Below are 26,253 nucleotides of genomic sequence, written 5' to 3'. Positions count from 1 at the left end.
TTGGAGTGTTTGTTGCATTGTAATTATGTAGCATATAATTATGTGGCACTGAGTGGTATTGTTTGCAGTGTGTGTTGCATTCAGTAGAGTGTAATTATGTGGTGTGTAATTATGTGGCACTGAGTGGTATTTGGAGTGTATGTTGCATTGAGTGCAGTGTAATTATATGGCGTGTAATTATGTGGCACTGAGTTCTATTTGGAGTGTATGTTGCATTGAGTGCAGTGTAATTATGTGGCGTGTATCTATGTGGCACTGAGTGGTATTTGGAGTGTATGTTGCATTGAGTGCAGTGTAATTATGGGGCGTTTAATTATGTGGCCCTGAGTGGCATTTGGAGTGTATGTTGCATTGAGTGCAGTGTAATTATGTGACTTGTAATTATGTGGTACTGAGTGGTATTTGGAGTGTATGTTGCATTGAGTGCAGTGTAATTATGTGGCGTGTAATTATGTGGCACTGAGTGGTATTTGGAGTGTATGTCGCATTGAGTGCAGTGTAATTATGTGGCGTGTAATTATGTGGCACTGAGTGGTATTTGGAGTGTATGTTGCATTGAGTGCAGTGTAAATATGTAGCATATAATTATGTGGAGCTGAGTGGTATTGTCTGGAGTGTATGTTGTATTCAGTAGAGTGTAATCATGTGGCGTGTAATTATGTGGCACTGAGTGGTATTGTTTGGAGTGTATGTTGCATTGAGTGCAGTGTAATTATGTAGCATATAATTATGTGGAACTGAGTGGTATTTGGAGTGTGTGTTGCATTGAGTGCATTGTAATTATGTGGCGTGTAATTATGAGGCACTGGTTTGTATTTGGAGTGTATGTTGCATTGAGTGCAGTGTAATTAGTGGTGTGTAACTATGTGGCACTGAGTGGTATTTGGAGCGTATGTTGCATGGAGTGCAGTGTAATTATGTGGCACTGAGTGGTATTTTGAGTGTATGTTGCATTGAGTGCAGTGTAATTATGTGGAGTGTAATTATGTGGCAATGAGTGGTATTTGGAGTGTATGTTGCATTGAGTGCAGTGTAATTGTGTGGTGCGTAATTATGTGGCACTGAGTGGTATTGTGTGGAGTGTATGTTGTATTCAGTAGAGTGTAATTGTGTGTGAGGGTGCAGAGTGTGTGAGGGTGCAGTGTGTGAGGAAAGTGGGGACGGGAGAAGGGGGTGTGCACAAGTAGAGGAAGGAAGTGGGAGACTCTAGTCTCCTGTTTGAAGTCATGCCAGGTGCTAAGGAAGCACAAGACTTTTGTGCCTGTAAACTGAGGAGCGCGTGATTGGGGGCTGCACGTATGTGGGGCATGTGGGGTGAAGGGAGGAAACCCCGTGGGTACAGTCTGTGTGCGTGGAAAGGACAAAGGTCTCATACCAGGGCAGGAAAGGACATACAGTGCAAGAGACAAACATGTTTGCGCACCTAGAGGAGGAATAAGTGAGGGTGGGACACAGGGAATAGTCCCAGACTCAAGATAATGGCAAGCGAATAATGGCCTGTGCGTCAAGCGAGACAGGGTAAGAGAACAGCGGGCGAGAAGTCGGAATTGTGCCTGTGCGCACATAACGTAAAATGCAAAGCCTCATGGGCTAGATCACAAAATGTTATGCAAAAAAAGGTTATGCAAAAAGGGGGGGACCTGTGTGCCGAGCGGGGCAGGGTCGGGGGAGAGCGTGCGGAACTTCAGAGTTGTGCCTGTGCACACATAACATGAAGAGCAAAGCATCTGGGGTTGAGACACTTAGTGCATGGAGAAACTGTCAAGCAGTGAAAGGCCTGTGCGCTGGGCAGGGTGAGAGTTGGGGTCTCTGGGCAAGTGCGGGCGCTGAGGAGTTCAATGTTAAAAAGGTGAAAAAGCGTGGTGGATAAAGGAAGTCAGAGATGTGCCTGAGCCGCACATTGCGTGAAATTCAAAGCCTCAAGGGCTGGGTCGCAAAATGACAGGAGATGTGACGCAAATGATAGCCTGTGTGCCGAGCGGGATGGGGTGAGTTAAAGGCAGGTGTAACGTCAGGGGTGTGCCTATGAACACATAACTTAAAACGCAACATCATCTGGGTTGAAAAACATATGACTAAAGACAATAGCAAGTGAAAGGCCTGTGCGCTGGGCGGCGGGAGTGCATTCCTTTGAAGACTGATGGGGGGCTGGGCAGCGGGGGAGCGGCTTCCTTTGAAGTCTGATGCGGAGGATCAGACAAATAGTGGTGTGCGAGCGGCTTCCTTTCAAGTCTGCGGGGGGGGCAAATGGTGAGCGCGCGTCCGGCGCACATGCACTGGCCATAATCCGCATTCCAAAACCCTCTTGTTAGGCTTTCCTGAAGCCCCTACATAATTCTCGCCGAAGCAATGCGCAAGCGCATTGGCTCAGCGAGACCTAAAAAGTAGGGGAGGGAGTGGAGGAAACATCCAATAATAGACTTATGCTTGTCAATAAATAGGGCTACTATAACAAATTACATAACGTTTTATAAAAACATTACTCATGAGAACATGTAAAAATATATAATTGAGAAGCTAAGTAAATGTCAACTGAAATCCAAAAGGAATGAAAAGAAACAGAGTTATGATTAACTCCAGATAACGATGACTGGGCACCTCTTCTTGTAAAAATAACCCATGACCACCAAGCATGAATTGATAACTTTGAAGCATCTTTCCAGCAAAAGGTAATGGATTATAACACAGCTGAAATTAAGAAATTTAAAGTTTACATTCAAGGTCATTTAAATTCTGTGATAAGGTAACAGATTTGCATATTAACAATTTATAGGCTAAGTCTTCATGTATATTTAATATCTTTTTAATAATGACTCAAACTTCTGACCAAAATTTGGAAATTAAAGGACAATCATAAAGCATATGTTGTAGTGAACCAGAATTTGAATTACAATGCCAATATAAGTCAGATTGAATTAGTTTAGCTTGGAATAAACATTGTGGAGTCCATAAACAATTAAATAAAATATAAGAATTGGTTTGATAAATTGACACAGGTAACCATCCAGATATATTACTAAGCCATATATTTTCCAATGTATCAATAGACAATGAAAGTGATAATTCATTGTTCCAGAATGTTGCAATTGTATTGATGTTACTTCCTAACGTAGTTGACAGTTTTTTATATAAAATAGAAACCCCATGAGTTGACAAAGATATACTTTGGATATACATAGATAGATCAGGTTTAACATTAGAAGGAATAATTTGTTGAAAAGAATCTAAAATCAATTACTTAAATACTCCTATTTAACAAGATAAGATTTAGATAAACCAAACTTTAAACGTAACTCCTCAAATGGTATAAAAGTATTATTGGAGTAAACATCTTTCAGATAGAAAAAAATACCAGCTTTAATCCATGAAGACCAAAATCTAATATTCCTATTCAATTTAATAACATTGCTTTACCATAGTGATAGTTCATCAGTATTATTCATGGGATTTAGAAAAATGTAATCTAGATCATTGAAAATCAATTTTGGGGATTTAATAATAACAGATTTATGAAGAAATTATGTTTGTTAGCCATAGTTAACAGAGCTGGCAATAGGAATGGTTGTACAATAGATTTTTCAATATGGAGCCAAGTAGGTGGATTTTGTATAAATGAATGGTTAAACCATATGGCACTTTGTTTTAAAATAAAAGCTTTATGATATAAGGAAAAATCTGGGATACCAAATCCAGCATTACAATTATGCATTTTTAATTTTTTATAACTGATACGAGGTGCTTTATTGTTCCAAAGAAATTGAGAGAGAAGTTTATCAACAAATGTATAGAATTGTAATGGAAATTGAGTAGGGATCATGGCAAGTGTGTAAAAGATTTTAGGAGCAATATTCATTTTAATAGATTCCATTCTACCCCACCATGAAAGATGAAGCGACGACCATTTAGCCGTTTTATCATTAATATAATCTAGGACAAAATTACTGTTTAGAGTCATTGTCGATTTTATAGAAGAGGAAAACAAAATACTGAGGTATTTTAATTTATTCTTCTGCCAGATAATTTCATTCATGGGAATCGTATCCGGAGTACAATAAATATTTAAAGGAAAAACATTATGTTTTGTTAGTGTTTAACTTGTAACCTGAAACCATAGAATACTTTGCTATAATGTCTAATAAAGAAGGAAATTATGATAATGGATCACTGATAAATAAAAGTACATCATCAGCATACGCTAATGTTTTAATAACAACCTCCTTAATATTGATTCCGGTAATATTATCACAATTTCTTATAGAGGTTAGAAAAGGTTCAATACCAATTAAAAACAATATGGGGGAAAGGGGGCATCCTTGTCTTGTACCTCTAAAAAGTGAAAATGTATCTGAGACTTGGCCATTAATAAATAAACGAGAAGTGGGAGCAAAATATAAAGCTGAGATCATGTGGATAAAAGTGTCACCAAAATTAATAGAGGATAAAGTATGAAATAAAAATTACCAATGTAGTTTGTCAAAGGCTTTTTCAGCATCTAAAGCCATAATTCCTGAAGGAATAGTTAGAGTGTGACCTTGTTCAATGACATGTAATAAAGTTCTGGTATTATTTGCAGAGTACCTATTTTTCATAAATCCAGATTGATCAGGATGTACAATAGACTCTAAAACATGGGAAAGACGTGTAGCCAAAATGTTAGCATATCATTCACAGTCTTGATTAATTAAAGAAATAGGATGATAATTAGACACTAGGGAGGGGTCCATATCTGGTTTGGGAAGCACAATAATTAAAGCCTCAGTAAAAGATCCAGAAGTAATTTCTGAAGAGCCAAATGTTTTAAAAAGTTGTAATAAAAAAGGTGGGAGTTGGGGTTCAAATTCTTTATAAAACTCCGCTGGGGTACCATCAGGACCCAGAGATTTATTTTGTTTGAGAGATTTTATAGCAGATATAATTTCCTCTTTGGTAATGGGAGAATCTAGACCAATTTTATCAGAGTCAGAAATCTTAGGTAAACCACATGAAGATAACAAGCATTGGAAATGCAATAGGTCTCGCATTAGGAAAGTTTGAGCGATTGTTATTGTAAATGACACTTTTTTATTTATGTGTTGGTTTTGAAAATAGCAAAATTAATAGCTTTGTCAGTTACAATGTCAATAGTTTTAACTTTCGCAAATGTGACACCTATAGCATTTGTAATGCAATGTGTGTTGTATTTACGTGACTTAGATGTATTGATATTACAAATAACAATGGCTTTTATTTTTGTAAATAATTAATACTTAAATAAAAGTTATTGTAATTTATAATGGCAATACCTTAAACGTTTGTAAATAACTTTTGTGAAGATTATGTTCAGTGTATTTTATTGTGACGAAAATCCAAGAACATTGCATTTGCACCTACACACACACAGAGCCACACACACACACACACACACACACACACACACATATAGATGTGGTGGTGGTGGATCTGGGGGATATGGTGGTGGTGGATGTGTTGGTGGATGTGGTGGTGGATGCGGTGGTGGATGTGGTGGTGGTCATGGATGTGGTGTTGGTGGATGCAGTGGTGGTGGATGCGGTGGTGGATGTGGTGGTGGTGGATGCGGTGGTGGATGTGGTGGTGGTGGATGCAGTGGTGGTGGAAGTGTTGGTGGATGTGTTGGTGGATGTGTGGTGGGTGTGGTGGTGGATGTGGTGGTGGTGGGTGTGGTGGATGTGGTGGTGGTGGGTGTGGTGGATGTGGTGGTGGTGGGTGTGGTGAAAGTGGTGGTGGATGTGGTGGTGGATGTGGTGGTGTATGTGGTGGTGTTGGATGCGGTGGTGGATGTGGTGGTGGTGGTGGATGTGGTGTTGGTGGATGCGGTGGTGGTGGTGAATGGGGTGGTGGATGCGGTGGTGGATGTGGTGGTGGAGGTGGTGGTGAATGTGGTGGGTGTGGTGGTGGATGTGGTGGTGGATGTGGTGGTGGATGTGGATGTGGTGGTGGATGCGGTGGATGTGGTGGTGGTGCATGCGGTGGATGTGGATGTGGTGGTGGATGTGGCGGTGGATGTGGTGGTGGATGTGGTGGTGGATGTGGTGGTGGATGTGGTGGTGGATGTGGTGGTGGATGTGGTGGTGGATGTGGTGGTGGATGCGGTGGTGGTGGTGGTGGATGGGGTGGTGGATGTAGTGGTGGTGGGTGTAGTAGATCTGGTGGCGGTGGATGTGGCGGTGGATGTGGCTGTGGATGTGGCAGTGGATGTGGCAGTGGATGTGGTGGTGCATGTGGAGGTGGATTTGGAGTTGATGGTGGATGTGGTGGTGGTGGATGTGGTGGTGGATGTGGTGATGGTGGATGCGGTGGTGGTGGTGGATGGGGTGGTGGTGGATGGGGTGGTGGATGTAGTGGTGGTGGGTGTGGTGGATGTGGTGGTGGATGTGTTGGATGTGGTGGTGGATGTGGTGGTGGGTGTGGTGGTGGATGTGGTGGTGGATGTGGTGGTGGATGTGGATGTGGTGGATGCGGTGGTGGTGGTGGATGCAGTGGTGGTGGTGGATGCAGTGGTGGTGGATGCAGTGGTGGTGGTGGATGCAGTGGTGGTGGATGCGGTGGTGGTGGTGGATGCGGTGGTGGTGGTGGATGGGGTGGTGGTGGATGGGGGGGTGGTGGATGGGGGGGTGGTGGATGGGGGGGTGGATGTAGTGGTGGTGGGTGTGGTGGATGTGGTGGTGGATGTGCTGGATGTGGTGGTGGATGTGGTGGTGGTGGGTGTGGTGGTGGATGTGGTGGTGGATATGGTGGTGGATGTGGATGTGGTGGTGGTGGATGCGGTGGTGGTGGTGGATGCAGTGGTGGTGGTAGATGCAGTGGTGGTGGATGCAGTGGTGGTGGTGGATGCAGTGGTGGTGGTGGTGGATGTAGTGGTGGTGGGTGTGGTGGATGTGGTGGTGGTGGGTGTGGTGGATGTGGCGGTGGATGTGGCTGTGGATGTGGCGGTGGATGTGGCAGTGAATGTGATGGTGGATGTGGTGGTGGATGTGGTGGTGCATGTGGAGGTGGATTTGGAGTTGATGGTGGATGTGGTGGTGGTGGATGTGGTGGTGGATGTGGTGATGGTGGATGCGGTGGTGGTGGTGGATGGGGTGGTGGTGGATGGGGTGGTGGATGTAGTGGTGGTGGGTGTGGTGGTGGGTGTGGTGGATGTGGTGGTGGATGTGGCTGTGGATGTGGCGGTGGATGTGGATGTGATGGTGGATGTGATGGTGGATGTGATGGTGGATGTGGTGGTGGATGTGGTGGTGGATGTGGTGGTGGATGTGGTGGTGGATGTGGTGGTGGATGTGGTGGTGGATGTGGTGGTGATGGTGGATGTGGTGGTGGATGCGGTGGATGTGGTGGTGGTGAATGCGGTGGTGGTGGATGCAGTGGTGGTGGTGGGTGCAGTGGTGGTGGTGGTGGATGGGGTGGTGGATGTAGTGGTGGTGGGTGTGGTGGATGTGGTGGTGGTGGGTGTGGTGGATGTGGCAGTGGATGTGGCGGTGGATGTGGCGGTGGATGTGGCGGTGGATGTGGCGGTGGATGTGATAGTGGATGTGATGGTGGATGTGATGGTGGATGTGGTGGTGGATGTGGTGGTGGATGTGGTGGTGGATGTGGTGGTGGAGGTGGATTTGGAGGTGATGGTGGATGGATGCACACATGGATGGATGCAAATGTGAATGGGTGGGTGAATGGATGCATGGATACGTTTATAGTTGAAGACTAATCCATGGCTGTGTCACTGAAAACTATCGAAGCCGAATTGTGACGAGCCCATCAGAAGCTATCAGATCATTTTCGTCAACACCCGCCGCTCCCCACCTCCAAGTGGGCAATGAGGGCGTGTTTGGTGATGCAAGCAGGAGGAAAAGGTTCAGCTACCTGCAGAACTGTAAACAACCCCCATTTGAACAACAGACTAGACAGAGCCGAACACGAATCAAATAAAGCCCACGAAGTCCATATATTACAGTAAAAACACAGTTGAAGGCAAGCAGACATGGGCTGCAGTCTCCAAGGTTGCTTACCCGTAGAATAAACACAGCTGTACACGGGGTAAAATTAGACAGACATTCAGAATAACAAGCTTTAAACAAGGGGCGGAGCGAGGGGGAGGTGTGCTGGGAGAGAGAGTGGGGAGGGGAAGAGCTGCTGGCAGAGTTCCAAGCGCTATATGTCAAAAATGTTATTGTTAGTAATTTGATGGGCAATTAATTTGCAGTGGAGGAAATACGCTAATAACAGAACATTCAGTATATAGACCTAGACAGAGGGAGGGAAGACAAGAACGCTAGTTGCCGTAATGAAAGAATCAAAGTTTGGGATGAGGATTAACCAGCTGCTTTAATAGTGAAGGACCTCTTGGCAGCAGTCATAATGAAATCTTCCTGAAAAAGGCAATGAGCAGAATAGTCCACGGAACCTGGACTCAATTCTTCCTGCTGAATTCCGTGCTGTATGCTGGAGGGGGAGGTGTGCTGGGAGAGAGAGTGGGGAGGGGCGGAGCGGGAGGAGCGTCGTGAGGGGAGAGAGAGTGGGGAGAGGGCGGAGCAGGAAGAGCTGCTCTCGGCAGGCTGGGGAACAGATGCTGCTGTCCGTGTGCCAGCAGGAGAGGTCCGCAGTTGTGCGTCTCCTCCCTCATCATCTGGCTCCTGGAGGAGGGTTAGCGGCTCTCGTGATGTCCTCGGGCAAAGGGAGGAGGGTGGGAAGAAGCCGGGGGGAGGGAAGGAAGGGGGAGGAGAGGCGGGATGTCTTTTCAAGGTTTAAACAAGGGGCGGATCGAGGGGGAGGTGTGCTGGGAGAGAGAGTGGGGAGGGGAAGAGCTGCTGGCGGAGCCTGAATTCCATGCTGTATGCTGGAGGGGGAGGTGTGCTGGGAGAGAGAGTGGGGAGGGGGCGGAGCGGGAGGAGCGTCGTGAGGGGAGAGAGAGTGGGGAGAGGGCGGAGCAGGAAGAGCTGCTCTCGGCAGGCTGGGGAACAGATGCTGCTGGGGAAGTGATGAGGGGAGGTGCCCTGAAGAAATGCGACACGGCAGGCAGGGGAGGGGGCGGAGCGGGGGTGTGGGAGGAGTGCGGCTGAGGGAAAAGACGTGCAAGGCAGGCGGCTGGGGGCATGTGCACGCGCTTTTAAGGTCAATGCGCATGCGCATTGAGCTTGAATTTCACGGGCACTGCAAGGAATCGCCATTGATTCCTTGCAAGTTGGTTAAAGTCTGTTTAAGCCCCCATAGTCTCGCAAGATCAATGCGCATGCGCATTGACAGGCGAGACCTAAAAAGGAATCAATTAACCCAGGGGTACTCATAGTACGGCCCGCGGGCCAGTGGCGGCCCGGCAAGCCTTCCCTGGTGGCCCGCGGACCCCCGAGACATCATACCTGTGTTTCCCGAGTTTTTTTTTTTTAAAGTGTCCGCAGCAGCGAGAGAGACTCTTGCTGCTTTGTGGGGGCTGCCGGCGGGCGATCCTAGGAATGGCCAGAGTAAAGCTGCAGGGGCCTAAGGAGAGGTGAAATACAAAGGCATCATTAACATGCAAATGGTCTTTTAATGACCTGTGAAGTGCTCGGGTGCGGCTGTGAGTGTGTGTGTGCCCCGGCTGGCGTGACAGAGGGAGTGGGAGGGAAAGGGAGGGGGAGGGGGACGGAGAGGGAGAGAGAGAGAGAGAGTGAGAGGGAGGGAGTGTGTGAGTGAGAGGGAGGGAGGGAAGGAGTGAGAGGGAGGGAGGGAAGGAGTGAGAGGGAGGGAGTGAGTGAGTGAGTGAGAGGGAGTGAGAGGGAGTGAGAGTGAGAGGGAGTGAGTGAGAGGGAGACTGTGAGAGGGAGTGAGTGAGGGGGAGTGAGGGAGTGAGTGAGGGAGATGGAGGGAGTGAGGGAGAGGGAGGGAGTGAGGGAGAGGGAGTGAGTGAGGGAGAGGGAGTGAGTGAGGGAGAGGGAGGGAGTGGGAGGGAGGGAGTGAGAGGGAGGGAGTGAGAGTGAGTGAGAGGGAGGGAGTGAATGAGAGGGAGTGAGTGAGAGGGAGGGAGTGAGCGAGTGAGAGAGAGGGAGAGAGTGAGAGTGAATGAGTGAGTGGGAGAGGGAGGGAGAGGGAGTGAGGGAGGGAGAGGGAGTGAGGGAGAGGGAGTGAGGGAGAGGGAGTGAGGGAGAGGGAGTGAGTGAGAGGGAGTGAGTGACTGAGAGGGAGTGAGAGGGAGTGAGTGAGAGAGTGGGAGTGAGTGAGTGGGAGTGAGTGAGTGGGAGTGAGTGAGTGAGTGAGGGGGAGAGAGGGAGTGAGGGAGTGAGGGAGAGGGAGTGAGTGAGGGAGAGGGAGGGAGTGAGGGAGAGTGAGGGAGAGGGAGTGAGTGAGGGAGAGGGAGTGAGTGAGGGAGAGGGAGGGAGTGGGAGTGAGTGAGAGGGAGGGAGTGAGAGGGAGGGAGTGAGAGTGAGTGAGAGGGAGGGAGTGAATGAGAGGGAGTGAATGAGAGGGAGTGAGTGAGAGGGAGGGAGTGAGCGAGTGAGAGAGAGGGAGAGAGTGAGAGTGAATGAGTGAGTGGGAGAGGGAGGGAGGGAGAGGGAGTGAGGGAGAGGGAGTGAGGGAGAGGGAGTGAGGGAGAGGGAGTGAGTGAGAGGGAGTGAGTGACTGAGAGGGAGTGAGAGGGAGTGAGTGACTGAGAGGGAGTGAGAGAGTGGGAGTGAGTGAGTGGGAGTGAGTGAGTGGGAGTGAGTGAGTGGGAGTGAGTGAGTGAGAGGGAGTGAGTGAGAGGGAGTGAGTGAGGGGGAGAGAGGGAGTGAGTGAGTGAGGGAGAGGGAGTGGGTGAGTGAGGGAGAGGGAGTGAGTGAGGGAGAGGGAGGGAGTGAGGGAGAGGGAGGGAGTGAGGGAGAGGGAGTGAGTGAGGGGAGGGAGAGAGTGAGTGAGGGAGTGGGAGGGAGTGAGAGGGAGGGAGTGAGAGGGAGGGAGTGAATGAGAGGGAGGGAGTGAGAGGGAGGGAGTGAGAGGGAGGGAGGGAGTGAGCGAGTGAGAGAGAGGGAGAGAGTGAGAGTGAATGAGTGAGACGGAGATGGAGTGAGACGGACAGGGAGGGAGAGGGAGTGAGATGGAGACAGAGAGGGAGGGAAAGGGAGGGAGTGAGAGGGAGTGAGAGGGAGGGAAAGGGAAGGAGACGGAGAGGGAGGGAAAGGGAGGGAAAGGAAGGGAAATGGAGGGAGAGGGAGGGAAAGGGAGTGAAAGGGGGTGAGACAGAGAGTGAGTGAGAGGGAGAGAAAGGGAGGGGGACGGAGAGGGAGTGAGAGGGAGGGAAAGGGAGGGGGACGGAGAGGGAGTGAGAGAGAGAGAGGGAGAGAGAGGGAGTGAGAGAGAGGGAGTGAGACAGTCGGAGTGAGACAGAGGAAGACAGGAGAGAGGGAGGGTGAGAGGGAGAGAGAGCTAGAGAGAGGGAGGGAGACCGAGAGAGATGTGTGTATGCCGGGACGGCTCAGTGGACGAAGGCGTCCGCTGCAGGGACCTATGATCAACCTCATGGTCAGTTTTATGTTGTTGCTCTAGCCCCTCCCCCTCCCCCACTGACCCTGCCCCCCCACCGATGCGGCCCTCGGACACAAACCAAACTGTAAATTTGGCCCCCGAGAGATAGTTTGTGAGTAACCATGAATTAACCCCTTCGATGCTCATGACGAGCTCAGCTCGTCATGAGGCACGGTGCTCGTGTGCTCATGACGAGCTGAGCTTGTCATGACCACACCCATTTACATTGACCTCCAGCACAGGAGGGGAATGAGTCAAGCAGCCAAGGTATTAATAATTCATCATGAAAATCAGGTTTGCTATATATTTTAGAGTAAAAATCCAAGAGTTTGTTAACAATATCTTTATAAGAAAATGCAATTTTACCATTTGGGCTATGAATAGAATTGATTTGGGATTTATCTTTTTTAATACGTAGGTAATTCGCTAACAGTCTTCCAGATCTATTAGAATTGAAACTAAATTTTGCTTTGGCCTTAGCAATCTGAATGCCAGCTTTAGATCTATATTGAGAATCATTAGACGTAATAAAAAGCCGTTCATATTTCGCTATTTGTTTTTCCAACTGTTTAATATTTGCATTAAAGGTCTTGTTTTCATGGGCCATAATAGAAATAGTAACTCCTCTTATATAAGCTTTAAAAGTGTCCCATCTATTAACCATTGAAGTAGAGCCTTCAGGATTAAATTGAGAGAAGTCATTAATAGCAGATAATAGTCTTGGCTTATTACGTTCATTGAGAGCCATACCTGAATTCATTCTCCATCTAGACTGTTTAGTAAAGGATGAATTGAAATTTAAAACACAAGAAATCATAGCATGATCAGAAATATCAATATTACCGATCATTGGAGTAGTAACAGAGTTAATCAGTTGTCTTGAGACTAATATATAATCAATCCTAGAATGAGATTTGTGAGGGTTTGAAAAAAAAGTACAAGATTTTTCTGTAGGAAAATGTAAATGCCAGATATCAACTAGCTTAGTTGTTTGAAGAAATGATTTAAAAGCAAAATAAACCTTAGGAGGATGGAATTTAGTGCAAGATAATCTATCTAGTAAAGGATCTGATATGACATTAAAATCACCTGCAACAATTACAGGCACGTTACCAATTTTTAAAACTTCAGTTGAAAGATTATTCCAAAAAACAGGATCATCCGCAGTAGGACCATAAACATTTAATAAAAATACAATCGAGTCATAAACTTTAACTTTAACAATTAAATATCTCCCACCCGTATCTGTAATTGTTTTTAGAATTTGGCAGTGCGATTTTTTTGCAAATAATATAGCAACACCATTTTTCTTGCCATTAGCAGGAGAAGAAACAATATTGTCAACCCATTTTTTCTTAATAAAATCGAATGTTTTATCATCTACATGAGTTTCCTGTAAAAAACACAAATCAGCTTTGCACCTACCTAAGTAATCTAAAATTTTCGTACGTTTACCTGGATGGGGTAAACCTTTAACATTTAGAGAAACTACTTTAATATTCGCCAGAATGGAGGGAAACGAGAGGAAAGGATAAGAAGAGGAGCGTAGAAAGAAAGTATAAGAATTAAGATGACAGTAGCTCTAGAACTTGCAAAAGGGAAAGAAGAAGGTGAAACAAAGAAAAGGAGACAAACAAAAGACATAAATATGAAGAGTGAAACGCTCACACGCTCTGCAACCGTTGGAGCACAAAATATGAATGAAATAATTTATAAATTTGTCAGAAAAATCATGTTAGAGAAAAGTCAAGTAGTAGGGTCATGAGTATCCATTGAATGCTGCATTTGTTGATCCCAAAAAAATGGTGCAGTTCTTCCGGAAGTTGAAAGGATTTTGAAAAATGATCTCTGCATATGCGCATTGTAGATGGATCAAAAAGGCCGTATTTATATCCAAGGCTTCTTAACTGAGGCCGTAGATCAGTACATTTCTCATGTATTGCAACAGTTTCCTTAGCAAAGTCCTGGTGAATAAAGATTTTATTACCATTAACCACCAATGAAGGAATTTCTCTTGCTGCCTTTCTGACCATAACCAAATGGTGATGATGAAGAATTTTAAAAATCATCTTTCTAGGCTTATTATGATGAGGATTGCGATGTGAAGGAATTCTGTGGGCCTTATCAATTTCAATCTTTTCTGGGAATTTGATATTTAAAAGACCAGGAATTAAGTTCTCTAAGTATAACCGACAGTTAGAACCTTCCACTTCTTCTGGTAAATTAAATATGCGAAGGTTGTATTGTCTATTACGATTTTCCAAATCCAGAAGATGTGAGCACATTGGAGTTATTTTCGCCACAAGAGGGGTAAAAGCATCCACTTTGACTTTATTGTCTTGTATTTTAATAGAGTTATCTGAAATTTTCACGGACAAACTTGCCATTTCCTTTCGCACATTTTTAACTTCTGTCCCAATAGTATCTGTATTAACTCTAAACGCCTGAATTTCTTCCAAAATTAAGGACAGTGAGGGTTCAGATGACTCAACCACTTTCGATTTTATTGGAGGAGGTGAAACCTGCTGTCTTCTTAAATTGCTGAGAGGATTTTTATTTTCCATTTTTGTAAATAAATAGTCAAAGTTGAAGAAATATGAGCAACTTATGAATAAATACAATATAAGATATAAATAAATCCTCATAGAGACTGGTGCAGCAGCTAAACTGAACTGTGGGTGTGGCTAAGCCCCAAGCCAGGTCCTTTCCTGAAGAGCGCTCCGCCCCCTTGACAAACAAATCAGGCTGTACCTTGTCACTGAGCTGGGAGCAGGAACCAGGGAGCTGAAATCACCACTTCTCATGAGTAAAAAAGCCTGAAACCTCTTCGCAAAGCATGTAATGGGTTAATTACGTTAGCGACCCCATAAAGAGCACTTTCCTGACAGAATTTTTGTCGTACATCACGAAAAACGGTTGAAATCGCTGAGATCTCACTTGGTGGCGGCCATCTTTATTTGCGCGCTTGCGCGTCTCCTCTAGCAGTCTTCTTTCTAAAATGAGAGATTTGGGTTGTGATCTGCTTACAGACAAATAAGTTGAATCAGTTCTCACCTCTTATACCCAGACCATATTTATTTACTTATTCAAATCCGGAACCAAGACCAACACATGTGGAGTACCTTAGGGTTTAATATTTTCTCTCCTGCTATTCAACATCTGTTTGGCTCCCCTGCCCCATCTCCTCCAATCTATGGGTATCATATTTTGTATGCATGCAGATAATACTCGAATGATCTTTAAGCTTAATCAATTACAATGCATAATCCGGTTCCAGTCTCTAACATGCAGACCTTGCATTGACATTCACAACTCTTCACGTCTGGATGGCTGTTAATTTCTTAAAATGAAGCGATGCAAAAACAAGCTGAGGCTTTCAAAAATTATATCCACAAGCTGAATACCATTACATGGCCTGAGGTGAAGGGCCTCTGCCACCCATCAAAAGTGGCGTGGAATCTGGGCATTTATTTAGATGCAAACCTTTCCATGAAAATCAGGTCTCTATGGTGGACAGCATATGGTTCTGGCAGCTTAAACTCTTGAGGAGAATTCCTGCCCTTTTTTGACAGTCACTACCACACCCAACAGTAGCTTTGGTTCATTCTTGCCTAGACTATGGCAATCCCTGCATCCTGGATTTTTCTGTCAAATTGGGAAAGTATCTTCAGCTTCTACACAACGCGGCTGCTTGGCTGATTGCTGGAACCCCATTGCCGAGAGCACATCTCTTGAGTTCTGAAACAATAATACTGGCTTCCCTTAAAAAAAAGAGTTTTGCTTTAGGCAATGACTCTCCTGCATTGGGTATTCCATGCCCCTGCTTCTCAATTTTTAGACTCCAAATTCCGTCGTCAATTAAAATTCAATACAATACATACCCGCCTGGTCCAACTGACCTGTTGGCCATATCTATTGGATATCCCCACAACTCGAATTGTAATCTTCGTGCTTTGCTGGGCAGAAGCTAGGAGTCAAACAAATTCCAGTGAAAGTTATGCTTAATCTGGGGTCTTTTTTCATTCTGTATCTTTTTAAAGATTTATTTTTTTAACATTTCATATTAAATGTTATATATTTTCAATTTTTGGTCTTGCTTTAGTCCTTTTCATTCGAGCATCAAGAAACTTTGGTGGACATTTGCTTACAAATACAATTAAGGACACAGTCCTAGAATGTTTTACTTCTTTCTTACATTAGAGGACTTAACAAATAATACTAGGGCATCTATTCTGCCCTCCTAACATTTTTTCCCCCCAGAGTTTTATATAGCACAAACTTGACCCAAAGGTATCAGAGAGCTTTACATGAGCACCAGTTGCATTACAGACGGACACATTCGTTTTTTGGTAGGCACGGGGACATTAAGTGATTTGCCCAGAATCATAGGATGTTGAGCATCCCTGATGAGACTCGAAGCTGGTTTCCCAGCGTTGAGATCGACCGCTCTAGCCGTAAGGCCACATCCTCTCCCTTTTTGAAGATACTTAGGGCTGTGCTTTACCCCGATATCTCTTTAGCATTTAAATGAAGCATCTTTTGCTCCTATGGGTTAAGCGAATATCTTACATAGACGATACCCACATTTTGTTCAGATTCAGTGATCCTCCCAAGAATGTCCATTTACTAAAAGGATATGTTTTTGCAGAACTATCCTTGATTGGACAACACTAGATACATTTCAGCATGGCTAGAACAGAGATCCTGCTCATTGAAGGTATTCATAACCTTTGGAATTAATTTCCCTGAGCTGAGGTTTATGAACTATGCCTAGTGCATGCAAAACAACTTAAAAGACTCTTAGTTAAAACTGATAACTCATTTCAGATGCATAGTTAGGTTATTGTGCATTTTCCACAGGAAATAACAGTGGCATTGGAACTTGGCAACACTGGTCAGGTGTGCAAACTTCAATGGCCTCTTGGAGGACTATATATATCTCCGCGAGAAATTCAAAATATTGGAAAAACTATTAAAGCGGGAACAGTCCAAATGGTGGGAGCACCGTTCTCTCAGCAGGTATCTAGAAGTAAACCGGATACCACGAGGGCTGAGAGTTATGTTAGCTCCAAGCTATGAATACATGGACCCGGCAATGCTTAAAGACTGGGCTGAATGGAGCTTAGATTCTTCTCGTCGTTTGGTAACCATGTTGGTGCGCTATGCAGAAAGCGGCAGATTGAAAATCCAAGAACAAATTGATGTAATTGAGGCAGAAATAGCGAGCCTGTGTGTGGACAATACCGATATCGCACTGGAATGTAACAAACATCGAGAAGTAATGGAGCAGAGAGTCCAAAAAGAGGAGGACGTTATTAGAAAACGCAAAGCGTTTAAGTTCCAGCGCGATAAAACGGATTACAATGAAGGTCGAATATTTACATTTGCCCGCAAGTACGACGCAATTAAAGCATCCAAAGTACAAAATTCACGAGCGGGACAAAACGCGGCTCGTGCTACGGCTCAGGCACGCTCCAACTCGCCTGAAGGCTCAAGCCTTACAGATCTGAGTTCCAACATGGACAGTGGGTCTGAAACAGAAGCAGGGAGAATTTCAGATCCATTGGGGTTTACACGACTTACCCTGGAACAGGAACTGGAATGTATCCGGCAGGACAGGCGCGAAACTCTGCGCCCAAGAATTCCAGCACCAGCAAAACCCCAAACGCAAAACGACAAGAACGCAGAAAGAGCAATGCAAGACGCAAAGCCCAAGAAAAGGAATTACAGGCGGTGGAACTCCAACAAAAAGAAGTAACACATACGACACAAGTAAGCAATTTTTCTCAAACTCTGGACAATGGTTTTTCTGTGATAAATTTGACAAACACAACTTTCACTGACTTAGAGATAGGCATCTTGTCAAAAGGTTTGTCGTACAGTCCCCCCAGCAGTTTCAATTACGTGAACACAAGAATAGATCTTTTTAAATTTACACGTAAACTAAAGCTCAAAAAACATTTCTCCAACAGCAAATCACGCAATGTTGGTAGAAAGTCTGTGGCTGAGTCTACCACTCCGGGGCTGGTGGTGAATGATATCCCTTTGATGCAGGATCTGGCAATGCTACGATCAGAGGCTCCAAATTCTCAGAACTCACAGGGGATGATGAATACTCAAACTGGTGGTTTAAGCAATCTCAAGCCACGTTCCACCTTTACTCCTGTCACACCACACGACAATATAGACATTTTTCAAGATGCCGTTGTGAAACAAGTGAAGGCATTACATGTAAAAACTTTGAAATCTAATTTTGGCAAACATCATGGCAACAATGCATACCAGAAGCTAGTCAAAAAAATAAAAATGGATGGCAACATGATAGTCAGACAATCTGACAAAGGTGGCAATATCGTACTCTGGCCCAGGAAACTATACTTGGAGGAGGCTCACCTCCAGTTGAAGGACCCAAACTGCTATAGACACTGTGATGTAAATTCACTTAGGAAAGCACAAACAGACTTCCATTCACTCCTGATGGGATGGCGATCCAGTGGACTCATTAGTATGGATGAGTTAAAATGTCTAAAGAATGATCACCCCATAACCCCTGTGTTGTACTTAATTCCCAAAGTACACAAAAATGCGATTAAGCCGCCAGGAAGACCCATCATTTCGGCGTGCGGGGGTTTATTGGAGAAAGCAACCGTCTACATTGATCTATTCCTCCAAGAGCATGTGTTGGCACTTCCATCTTATATCCAAGATTCTAGTGACCTGCTGAGGAAATTGAATGAACTGCAATGGAGTAATGATTATTGGTTGATCACCTTGGACGTTTCATCACTATACACCAGCATAGTGCATGCAGATGGTTTAAGGGCTGTTGAGTTTTTCTTGGGCAACCGGCCAATAGTATTGGCCGAGCACAATAAGATGTTGCTTACTATGATTAGTTTCTGCTTACATCATAACCACTTCATGTTCCTAAACCAGTTTTTTCAGCAGGTCAGAGGAGTCGCCATGGGGGCCTGTTTCTCTCCCAGTTATGCCTGTCTACATATGGGGTACTGGGAGAGACAGGTCCTCAATGGTGTTCACCGGGAGATCTGTACCCGCCATATCATACGATGGTACAGATACATCGATGATATTTTAATGATCTGGCGCGGGACATATGATGAGGCGGTTAAATTCATTGATGACTTGAATCAGAATTCATTTAACCTGTCCTTCACATCACATATCAGTCAGAAGGAAGCTCACTTTCTTGATGTAACCTTGGAGATCAGTCAGGACAGATTAGAAACTAAGCTCTATAGGAAGCCTACTGCAGGCAATACTATACTGCACGCGGGTAGCCATCATCCCCCGCACCTGATTCGAAGCATTCCCTACGGGGAAATGCTTAGAATTCGGCGTGTTTGCAGTACAGACTCCCATTGTCAAGCAGCACAGGCTGCCAGTAAACAAAGGTTTCTGGCAAGAGGCTATCAAGAAAATTTGATTGACATAGCCATCAGAAAAGCTAATGCCCTGTCCCGCAGCGATGCGCTGACCCACAAGAAAGCACAGAGAACCACAGTTGCCAGTAGTGATCAGCCAGTTAGACTCATTTGGACCTACAACAGCCAACACGGGGCACTGAGAAAGATTATTAACCAACACTGGAATCTGATTAAACTAGATCCAGTAATTGGGGAACATTTTTAGAAAAGCATACTCATTACAGGATGCACTAGTAAAATCTAGCCCTGAGGTGATTCCACCCAAAAACTGGTTAGCAGCTAGTCGAGGGTTTAGAAAGTGCTCAAGCTGCAAAGCATGTTCACAAGGGCTCAATAAGACCAAGTTCCTAACAGCATTCTCGACAGTGCCCCGCAAAATCAACAAGCAGTTAACATGTAAATCGGAGTATGTGGTTTATGTGCTGGAGTGCCCATGTGGCCTGCAATATATTGGTAGTACCAAATTGCAGGTCCACAAAAGGGTACTCCAGCACATCAGGGCCATTAACACAAATGATGCCACATACCCGGGTGCAAGGCATTTTAAGGAGCACCACAACAACAACAGTGGACTCCTTAGATATTATGCCATTGACTCTGTAGGTCCCCTTAGGAGAGGTGGCAATCGAGATGGGATCCTAAGGGCCCTTGAGACCAGGTACATCTTGGAGATGGACAGTAAAAGTCCAAATGGTCTCAACTCTACGGAGGATTTTTATACGTGTTTGTAGGGGCACCTAGATAGTAGGGATAAGATACGCCATCTCCCCGCCTGTCCTATCTTTGGTTGATATATTAAATAAAAATGCTTACTGCAAATCAAGCATTACTGTTGCCTAAATATAACTATATATGAAGTAAGATACTATGTTATATAGTTCAACTGTAATGAAATTACTTGTTATTTTCCATCAGTAGGTGCGTTAAACTGCATGTATATAACAATATCTGTAACAATTGTTTTTAATCACACTTGTTTCAAACTGCATTTACAAACAACAGTACTAGTAAGTTAGAAGGAGCCATGGCAAGTAGGCAGTAATGTTATTCCACATTTTTTTCAAATATGCGAGTTTTTCGCTACATATCCGTAAAAATGTGATTGAACATGAATATGAGGATAACATCGGACAAGCCTATTCTATCCGATTGATTTATTGCTACAGAATTGCATTATGTAAATATTGCTATTAATGCAAACGATTTCACTTGTAAATAGTTGTAGATATATGAAATGCTGTATATGTATTTTAGATTGATTTAGGATTCCCTGGTCGGGTATCTAATGAATTATCGGATATAATTGTATTCAAACAGTTATCATCAAAAAAAAGCCTACTTTATCCGATCAATTTGTGATTACAGAATTGCACATGTAAATATTGCTATTGGGCATATGGTTTCATTTGTTAATAGTTGTAAATATTTGAAATTTTGTAAAATATCACAGGAAGATTTAGGATTTCCTTGGTTGAATTTCTATGAAATTATCGGATAAAATTGTGTTTAAACAGTTATCAAGACAATAGGCACAATAATGATATGTCCTGTCTTTCCATTGCAATCGCAATATGCTCCTCTATAGCCATTTGGATACTCCCACACTAATTTTCCAACCAATCAAACAGTACTGTTGTTAATGCACGAGCACTTTAAATTCACGCAACTCTCTCGGTGCGTCATGTGACCAAGGCCTCTGCGAAGGCCGAAACGTTATGCTGGCGTGGTGTACTGAGAAATAAAGAAACTCACCTGCACTCTGGGTCTTCCGTTCTCTCTTTTTGGTTGATGGCTCTGGATTGAGGGCGCGTCGCTGAGAGGGTACAAGTGCGATAATATATATATATATATATATATATATATATATATATATATATATATATATATATTCACTGAAAAAAACATAGGTTTCAGGCCTTATATAGTTAGGAATTAGCTTTTAAAAAACCTTTGAAATTCACTCAAAAAACTATAAGTTTTAGGGGTGGTATAGTTAGCTGGACATTTCACTCATACAAAACCATTGAAATTGCTCCTATATAGTTAGTTGTACTAACTATATTTTGCGCATCCGCAATCCACTGCTGATGATGTCACATATTACATCATTCATGACATGGTCAGTGACATCACTGATGACATCTCAAATGACATCAATGATGACAGGAAGACATGGCTTGGCAGTTCGGGCTGGACTGTTCCCATGAGGCACAGGGTCAGACTGATTTGCATATAGCCATGTCTGAACTGGGGTGGCAGAGAGGGCTAAAGAACGGTGATGGATTAAACCCAGATCTTTTGACTGGGTGTGAGTGCTTGATTGATTCAGATGCTCCGTCCATCACCACCCCCTTTTGTACCGCTTTTGGCCGCCATAAGTGTGGCAGGGTATGCTCAGACGTGAGTCCCTTGCTCACTTTGCCACTGGATTCAAGCAAGCCGGGCTGAAGACGGCTGGAATGCCAGAAACCGGTCCTCAGAAGCTTGTTTCCGGTCCAGGGAAGACATGGCTTGGCAGTTCGGGCTGGACTGTTCCCATGAGGCACAGGGTCAGACTGATTTGCATATAGCCATGTCTGAACTGGGGTGGCAGAGTGGGCTAAAGAACGGTGATGGATTAAACCCAGATCTTTTGACTGGGTGTGAGTGTTTGATTGATTCAGATGCTCCGTCCATCACCACCCCCTTTTGTACCGCTTTTGGCTGCCATAAGTGTGGCAGGGTATGCTCAGACGTGAGTCCCTTGCTCACTTTGCCACTGGATTCAAGCAAGCCGGGCTGAAGACGGCTGGAATGCCAGAAACCGGTCCTCGGAAGCTTGTTTCCGGTCCAGGGAAGACATGGCTTGGCAGTTCGGGCTGGACTGTTCCCATGAGGCACAGGGTCAGACTGATTTGCATATAGCCATGTCTGAACTGGGGTGGCAGAGTGGGCTAAAGAACGGTGATGGATTAAACCCAGATCTTTTGACTGGGTGTGAATGTTTGATTGATTCAGATGCTCCGTCCATCACCACCCCCTTTTGTATCGGTAGAACCAAGGCACAAGAAAGCAGTGAAAGAAAGGTGTAAAACACGCAAAGGGAGTAGGGTAGAAGCACCCTGACCCCCTAGGCCTGCTCAGGGGGTCCCACAAGGACCCCCCAGGCCCCCCAAATTAATTTTTTTAAATCGCGGGGTACGCGCATCGGTACCTACTTGTAGGTACTTAAATCACCCACATAACACAACAGCTCTTTTTAGAGCTACCCTACCTCTAAGCACTCCAAATTTTTATTTTACACTATTTTCTTTCACTGTTTTTCCCTGTGGTACGCTCAGGGTACGCGTACCTGGAAGCGTACATGGGAACGCACCCAGCGCTTACCCCGCGAAAATTTAAAAAAAAACTGTTTTTTTGCACTTCAGGGTCCTTCTAGGCCCCCCTCAGAAAACCTAGGGGGTCAGGGGGTGTCTACCCTGCCCCCTTTTAATAATTTCCCCCTTTTTATTTTCACCTCTTGTGTCTCGATTCTACCGAGACACAAGATGGCGGACTCTCCGGACTGTTTGGAATGTTGACAGACACCCGAGAGCCAATCAGCTTTCCGCTCGCGCACTTCCGTGGCGCGCCGGGTGCGCTTACCGGTACGCGTACCCTGAGCGCTCGAAGCGCGCATATAGATATATACATTTTTTTAAAGTTAATTTTCGTAAAAACCACTGAAGCAATTTTCACCAAATATAGAAAAGGCACTTCTGCGTACCAGTCCCTACAATTTTGCAAAGTTTGGTGTAATTCCATTCAGCGGTTCGGGCTGTAGCAGTTTCTGAACGTCCTATGGAAATTAACATGGGGAAAACACGTTTTGGGACCCCCCTTTTTTCCCGGCCCCCGCATGACGAATCCCCCTGAAACTTCCAGGGAAGGAGCGGAGCGGAGCTGGACTAAATTTTGGAAAATTACACGCAAATTCCTAAACGGGCGCCAAAGTTATTCCCAATAGAATGTTGCGGATTTCCTATGGAAACTAGGTCCTAACTATATATACCTACTGACGACCGCCAGTAGGTTATATATATATATATATATATATATATATATATATATATATATATATTACCTACTGACGACCGCCAGTAGGTTATATATATATATATATATATATATATATATATATATATATATATATATATTACCTACTGGCGGTCGCCAGTAGGTAGTTATAGTTAGGATTTTTTTCAATGTTAAATCTCAAAATTCTATTTGGAATAACTTTGGCACCGGTTGACGAATCTGCCTGAAAATTTCATGAAAATGGCCTCGTCGAGCTCCGGTCCTTCCCTGAAAGTTTGGGGGGGATACAATAAGCGGGGGCCGAGATAAAAGGGGGGTCCCAAAACGCGTTTTCCCCATGTTAATTTCCATAGGGCGGTCGATTTCACTTTTAGCCCGAACGGCTGAATGGATTTACACCAAACTTGGCAAAATTGTAGGGACTGGTAGCCCGATGTGCCTTTGCTATGTCTCAAGATACGTGCTCCAGTGGATTTTGAGTAATTTAGGTTCAAAAAAATATATATATCTATAGCAGCGCACCGGTGCGCGCACCAGGGAGCGCTCCGGGCGCGTGACGGGAGGTGCGCATGGAAAGCTGATTGGCTCTCGGGTGTCTGTAAACATTCGAAACAGTCCAGAGCGGTTGCCATCTTGTGTCTCGGTAAAATCGAGACATAAGAGGTGGCTAAAACAAAGTGGGAACTGACCATAAGGCGTCAGGGATAGACCCCTTTGACCCCCTAGGTTTGATGTGGGGGCTATAAAAGGGCCCCGCGGGGCATTTAAAATATTTTTTTTTTTTCGTTTTGCGCGGGGGAAGCGCACGGTGCGCGCACCGGGGAGCGGCCCTGGGAGCGTACTATGATGAAAAAAGGTGACAGAGTTTTTAAAAAATGAAGTTTTGATTTAGAAATTGGAGGTAGTTCTAAAAAGAACTTTTTTTTTCTTCTTTTTGTTGTTTTATATTTTTTTTGTGTTTTTTGAACTTTTTGAACTTTTTTTGGCTTTTCAAAACAGTTTTATATATTTTTTTGTATTTTTTTAGGGGGAGAAACAAAAAAAGGGAATTGAAACTGGCTCAACTGGAGCAAAAAAACAAAAAACCCCAAAAATTACTTCTTTTTGGGGCACTTGTGATTATCACCTGCAAGGACGATGAGCTTAACACTTTGTTCCCCATAGGAGATAAGCTTGCCACAAGCAGTACAAGTAATTTTAAAATCAGCAAATCTCGGCTGAATGCAAGGCATCACCTCGGATGTTTCTGGTTCCGAGGAAGTGGGTTGGTTTCTTTGGGAGGGGGTCCTTGATGAATGGGGGAGGTTACTGGCCAGTTCCCGGAACTCTGCACGAGAGTAGTTGTTTGGATGCTTTCTTGTCATGTGCCGAATCATGGTATAGTTACCAAAAGAATATTTCTTGTTTGGGTTGCCCCGTGAAAGTTCATCATTGCAGATGAGGCAAGTCACCTTGGGCGCATTCACCTTTTTTTTCCCCTCTGGAATTGAAAAAAACTGCCAAACAATGTGTGGTTTGGGTTTGTAAGGTGTATTTTCTTCTGGCAGCCATCTTCTTCTCCCCTCCTCCTCTTCCTCTTCCTCCTCCTCCTGTTCTTGACCACCAATATAATTTGGAGCTGGTCCTCTTGGTGGTGGTGGTGGTGGGGCAGATGCACCAGCTGATGCTACTACTGAAGCCATTATTTGGAGCAAAAAAGTAGAGAGAGCAACAAACAGGTCTTCCTCAGTCAAAGGACAAAGTCAGAATAAGGAAAAAAGGTGGGGTCTTTCATCATTTAGAAAAAAAAACTGTCCTGAACCAATGAGAAGTGTTATTTTCAGGTCACAAGACCAGGGGCTTCATCATTATGAAACTAAAACTGTTATGAACCAATGAAAAGTGTTATTTTCTGCTCACATGACCCGACGCGCTTACGCTACGCGCCCGGAGCGCGCCCGGGGGCGCGCCCCGGGTCGCGCAGCGTAAGCGCGTCGGATGTTTACGTTGCGCGATCGTATTCGCTCGAGTACTTCCGGGTGCGCTTACGCCGTGCGTATCACGCGGTTGCGGCTACGCGATACGTCACGATCATGTTTTCGTTTGCGATATTGGCGCTCACGGGACGCTCCCCGGAGCGCGCCCCGGGGCGCTATCTAAAAATACGCTTTTCGGGGCGCTCCCCAAAAAAATTAAAAAAAAAAAATGGGATAATTGTAGGGACAGGTAGCCCTATTCTGAAGTGGTTTGTAAAAAAACATTAACTTTAGAAAAATATGTATTGTGCTACATTGGGCTTAATATATGTTAGAGCCAAAATGTAGCCCAAATGTAGCCCAAAGTAGCCCAATGTAGCCCAAAGATGGCCACCAGAGATCAAAAATTGAAAATGTAGCCCAAAATTCAACTAGATGTAGCCCAACTGTAGCCCAATGACAGAATGTACCAGAGTGTTAAAAAGAACAACTAGAGTGCTAACAGTCTTATTTATAAAGTGAAACTTATAGTTAGGAATTAGCATTAAAAAAAACTTTGAAATTCACTGAAAAAACCATAGGTTTCACACCAGTTATAGTTAGGAATTAGCATTTAAAAAACCTATGAAATTCACTGAAAAAACCATAGGTTTCACACCAGTTATAGTTAGGAATTAGCATTTAAAAAACCTATTAAATTCACTGAAAAAACCATAGGTTTCACACCAGTTATAGTTAGCTGGAAATTTTACTGATATAAAACCATTGAAATTCCCACGTTATAGTTAGTCGGACTCACTATAACTTGCGCGTGCAATGCACTGCTGATGACATCACATATTACATCACTCATGACATGGTCAGTGACATCACTCATGACATCACTGATGACACCATCCTTGTGACACAGTGACAGACCTCCTCTCAGTGTAAAGTAACCCTTGAGACACATATTCAAAAATAGAAACTGAAATTTTTAAAAAAATGGAGATACCTATATCAGTTACAACAAGCAATTCTGTAATTCCACTATCTATATACACATCCACTCATTCACCAACAGTTCTATATAGTCACTCATACATATACTCACTCATCATATGAAGAGATACACCTATACATCCTGTTACACACCGACATTCATCCAAAAGTTACTCACACACATATTCACACGTGCAAATAAACTATTGAACAACCATTTATTTGAATATAGAGTTATACACACACTTCCACCTTACTTCTATTGAAAATTACACATATTTATTCTCTTAAACAATCACTTATAGAAACACATACTTATTTAAACA

Source organism: Lissotriton vulgaris, chromosome 9, assembly GCF_964263255.1.
Source record: "Lissotriton vulgaris chromosome 9, aLisVul1.2, whole genome shotgun sequence".
Lineage (NCBI taxonomy): Eukaryota > Metazoa > Chordata > Amphibia > Caudata > Salamandridae > Lissotriton > Lissotriton vulgaris.
This window is presented reverse-complemented; position numbering follows the sequence as displayed.